A 5,603-nucleotide genomic window follows, 5' to 3' on the forward strand; every position below is an offset into this window, starting at 1 on the left:
TGCTTGCCATGACTTGACCTTGCCATAATTTAAGTTAAATTTTGAATGCTGTTATGATTTGAAACCTAGCACAGATAAATACTTACCTTGAAGTAGCTGAAAATTGTGAAACTTGTCAGCAGCACATCAGTATTCTGGATATTTCTTCCAAAGTGAATGTGTTAACTTATTAAATTATTTCGCAAAGTAACAACACTAGCTCAAGTTTAATGATTAAATAAGAAAATTTACATGGAATCATAGAATCATCATTGCTCTGGTTGGAAAAAACCTTAAAAATCATCAAGTCAACATCAACCAAACAATACTACCCTAACTCTAACAGTGGTCCCTGAGCACCACATCCAAATGGTTTTTAGTCACATCCAGGCATGGTGACTCAACCACCTCCCTGTGGAGCCTATTCCAGTGCTTAACCACTCTTTCTGTAAAGTTGTTTTTCCTGATATCCAGCCTAAACCTCCTCTGGTGCAACTTGAAGCCATTTCCCCTTGTCCTGTCACCTGCCAGCAGTGAGAGAAGACCAGCCCTGCTCTTCCTGTAATCACCTTTGAGGTATTTGAAGAAAGCGATAATCCCCCCAGCTTCCTCTTCCCCGATTCCTACATGTCTGCTTAATAACAACAACTGCATGTCCTCACAGACACACACACGTTTTGGTTGAAATACTGTTATCAGCAATCACTGTGTTACGCCAAGAGTCACAATGCGTGTAACATGCAATACACATGGGTTTGGGTTGGACTGTGTGTGTGGCTGTGTGAGAGGTAGAGTCAGCCTTGCACTGTGCCCTCTACAGTATTTCATTGTCACCTATGCAGCCCATGCTCAAACTAAGCACGATCAACTCATCTAAAATATCACTAAAAATCACATGCTAGCATTAAAAGTTTACGACCACACAGGACCACATTACTAGTTGTGCAGAGCCATGTGTTGCCCATGCCTGGTTTAGTGGTATAGCTGGCAGTATTAGGTTAATGGTTGGACATGATGACCTTAGAGGTCCTTTCCAACCCAAATGATTTTATGGTTCTATGATTCTGTATACCAACAGAGCACAGATCTAACTGAATCTAGTGCGTGTAAGTACACAAAGTAATTATTGTATCTGAAAACATAAAAATGCATATATTGATCCTGACAATGTATGCAGCTCATCTTGGAGCAGCAGAACAGTGTTTTCAAATCTCTGTCCAGTCCCAAAATCTTTATTTCCCCTCTTTTTCTTTAAGGCATAACCTGGAATGGAGCTTCAGATTTGATATTCATTGTGGGTTTGTCATCCCAAGTTCTGGGAAGAAAACTCTCTAAATCCAGTGTGGTGTTAGGAAGTAGCATTCCCTCATTCCTCAGTACGTGCTGTGCTACTTGACAAGCAAGCATGCTCCTTCAGAGTTCAGGTTCTATATTTAAACAGTTAAGACAGTGCATTGGCATACATATTCACTCCTTTTTCAAGGACTCTTTAATATGTGCTAATATCTCTTTGGGCATGCTCAGTAGTGTCTGGGGTGCTCGAGTGTCTCCCCACTTCTTCCCCATTTTCCACTGTCAACTTCTTTGACTAACTTTGAGCCACTTTGGAATTTGGAAAATGTCCATTGTTTGTTAGCCTGTAGCGAGCAACTTTTAAAACTATGCATGTGGAATCTGAAGATGTTCTTGCACCTAATGGGTGCAAAAATCAAAGTATTTTATTATGATTTCTTTGCTTCTTGTGAGGTAAAATTGTTGAGGCAAAAGTCAGAAGTATTCCTTTTTCATCTCTAGTGAAAATTATTGAGGAAAACAAGACTATTTACCCACTAAAGTTGAAATTGAATGTTTTAGAACCATCACTCATGGATTCCTTTTGCTGAACTAATGTACTGGTTCTTAAACTAATGTACTGATTCCTATTGCTAAACAAACCAACCTGCATCAGGTTTGGTATTTTGTTTTGTTTTGTTTTGCCATAACTCCTTTATGGTCAACAGAATACAGGAGAAAGTTGACACATGATCTAAAGCCTTCTGGACTAATATATTTGCAAAAATGTTACGTGGAATTCCATGGAAATGGAGATAAACAGTAAATCATTCAATTCAATTCCTAATCTTCAGTGCTCTGTATGTGCTTGATAAGAGCCCTGCGCTTGCTAAGAGCTCTGAGTAACTTCAGGAGCGCAGCTCTGTGGACTGGGGCCAAACAACAGTGGGAAGTTTGTTTCATAGTTTTGCAAGAGACCCAGCCACTGCTTAAAGGCAGAGCAACTATAAAAGTAAGAGTTATCTGCAAAGCAGAACTCGGTGACGGAGTGGGACACCACTGTGAGAAGCTCCAGAATTAACTGCAACTGTCTAGTTAGATACTGATCTATGCTTTGCAAATTGACCTCTTTAAGAAAGCTGACTTAAATATCAAGGAACTAGCCCCACATTCTTCAACCCTAACCATTCTAGTTCTCCTGGCTTCCAAAGGTAAAGGTCTTTGTTATTGCTTACTTTGCGGAGGAAAGGTTAGAAAGAAGGCATTCCATGCATGCCATCAGAATGGTTGGGTGAGTAAGGTGAGATAAAGGTTGAATCAACTTTTAGAATAATGGAAGATGGAAAAGGAAGTAATTTGATGCCATCTGCACTTCCAAACAAAGGAGAAAAAAAATTCCACATCTGGAGAGCAAAACTTACCTTTTGTAATTTTTTCTTTTGTAAGGAATATATTTTAATACTGTTTATCTGTCAAACAAATGATGGCAAACCATTATTCTGAAAATACTACGCAGGGACTGCGTGGGAAAACACAGTGGAAGAAACACATGAAGGGAAACTGGGACTGGAGTTGATGTAGGAGAGGAAGTCTAAGTTGGGAACATTGTAAAATGTTTGAGTTTCTTCTCCTAGCCTTAATGTGCATTTGCTTTTGGGGGCTTTTAAACTACCCAGAAGTCACTAGAAATAACAATAATAATAGTAATAGTAATAATAAACCACAAAAAAACCCTAAAATTAAGTCTAACTCCTTCTCCATCTGGTCCACCTTGCAAGTAGTCAGAAAATGTGGGACATGCACTTTCTTAATTCTATTGTCCAGTTACATTACATCTACATTTAAACTAAACAGGAACCTCAACTTCATATCTATCATAATCATACTTTAGAAACTAAGGTATCTTTTGAAAATTTGAATTATTATGTCTTAGACTTTTTTGCTTTGAGGTCATCTACTGAATTGTGCTACCTAATCCATACCCAGATTTAAGCTAGTAAGTTTATACAACTGAAGAAGTCACAGAGATTTGCTGGTCCAACACTCACAAAATAGCCTGTATGTAATAGAAATTCCTACAAAATCAGCAAGAGGATTTAGAATAACTCAGGGTGCATCTCAAGACTTTAATATTTTTCAGTCCAAAAATTATGTAATTAAGGATTAAAGTCATACTCCTATCTTTTGTATGGAACACTGAAAATAAATCAAACTTAACTGTTACTGCTTTTAAATGCATCCTAAGAAAACTGTTTTGTGTATTTGTTCTACTCACTGAAAAATACAGCATATTAAATGGAAACTTTCCAACTAGATAAGCAGAAACATTTTCAAAACGCACAGAAAGCTAAGCATTTTAAACTGTGTTTTCCTGTTGACAGATGTTTCTGCTTTGCACAGGACTCTGCAGCTGTAGATTACAACTGCCGTATTTTATTATCTCTGGGTACTGAGTTTTGAAAGGAGCTTTTTGGTTGTGATAAATGCTTGGATGTCAGACAAACAGAGAACTTCCTAGAAAAGGGGAAAAGATATCCCAGCAACTCAGCTGAATTAGTTAAAATAGATTCATAGACTGAGCTACTAGTGCAGTGACTCTGCATGCATGTAGTCTAGAATGTGCAACTAGGGAATCTCTGAGCTCTGTCCTTCCCTTATAGGAATTAGTTTTGTTCTTTTTAATGGATACTTAAACCGTGCTGTGTTTTCATTGTCATGTGTAAAATCAGATAGAGCAATGAAGAAAAAGTGGATCTACTTCTATATCGGACATTGGACCGATACACCACTTAAATAGAAGAAAATAAGAAATCATCTCATTATTTATTCTTTCTCCTCCATCCAAATTTTGTCTTTGTTTTCTATATGAAACTTCCTTTTCTTTTCTGCAAATGAACTGTAAGTTAAAGTGCCAAATAATCTGCTTCTGGAACTCACAAAATAAGTCAGTATTGACCGAGTCTTTTGGTGAATTGACAGACCAAATGTGTCAAATCTTAGTGGTGATTTAATAAGCCCGGACACCTGATTCATGTCAGAGAAGCACATACTGTGCCATAACAAACCTGATGTAAGGGAACCTGTGCTCCTGCCTCATCTACTTCCTTACTAAGCCCAGAGTTTGATGGCCTCAACACCTCTAATTCAGGCAAACAGCTGTTTGGCTTGATACAGCTTATAGCTGTCTGCCGCTTCCCTTCAGATGGCTCAGCAGAACGGAATATGTGCCTGAGGCTCTGTGACTTCAGTTCATTGATTCTGCCTGGACTGTCACGGCTGTGCAAGAGGATGGGCTATTCTATGAAAGAGCCCACCCTTCTGATTTCCACGAGGCTGCCTTTGCTTCTAACCTAGCTCATTATCAACTCAAGGTATGATACCAGACTGTGAACTCAAGCCACTAGCATGGAAAAGTAATTTATTCTGCCAACATAAAGAAAAAAATTAAAATCTCCTGCCAACACTGTACTGCCTGCTAGGATGGAAGGCTGCTATCTTCATTCAGTCCGTACAGCTGATTGCCTGAACATGTCTGCCTGAGTCTGCTGATGAGGCCAAATGGTACATTTTTGTTTGTTCTTGCTAATGTAATGATCCGACAGCACTTGTTTTAACAGTAGAAAGGTTACTTTTTGCTCTTCCTTCTCTGCTATCTGCAGTGTTTTCCTTTAAAGCTTTTGGGCTATTACAAAAACAGCTACGAGCGTAATTAGAGGTACAGCTTTTGACAAAAATGTTTACTGCCACTGACTCAAAACCACCTGTCCTCACCAAAACAGCAGCACTGCTCATCTGCGTTTATTGTCCCGGACGAGTGTGGTGCAGGGAGAACAGTGTGATTTTGGCTAAGGCAGCCAAGGAACGTCTGAAAATGCTACTCTGATAAAACTCCTCCTGCCTGACTGCTTGGTGTTCTCACAAATCTCTGTGCTTCCCTGACTTGCTCCAAAGCTATTAAGCCCCTCCCTGATACCAGGATAAAGCAAAAGAGTGTAAATTGTGGTGTATACGATGGAATTGCGGCCCTGGGAGACGTGGTTTAGTGGGTATGGTGGTGATGGTTGGGTAAGATGATCGCAGTGGTCTTTTCCAACCTTAATGATTCTACAATCCTGCGAAATGCGTTTTATTAGATGAACAGAAAACTCTGAGCACAAGAACAGGGCAAAGTTCCAGTGCGACTTGCAGGCTGGGTCAGCAGCCTCCAGCTACTCGCAGCGCCGGAGACGGCAGCATCCCACCGTGCCCCTTCACAGGGCAGGCAAGGAGGAGGGGATGAGCGACGCGGGGCAGCGGCGGGGCGGAACTACACTTCCCGGCAAGCCGCAGGGACGGAGGGAGGTGAGAGGAAC

This window comes from Tympanuchus pallidicinctus, unplaced genomic scaffold (genome assembly GCF_026119805.1).
Source record: "Tympanuchus pallidicinctus isolate F22 unplaced genomic scaffold, pur_lepc_1.0 scaffold3, whole genome shotgun sequence".
Taxonomy (NCBI): Eukaryota; Metazoa; Chordata; class Aves; order Galliformes; family Phasianidae; genus Tympanuchus; species Tympanuchus pallidicinctus.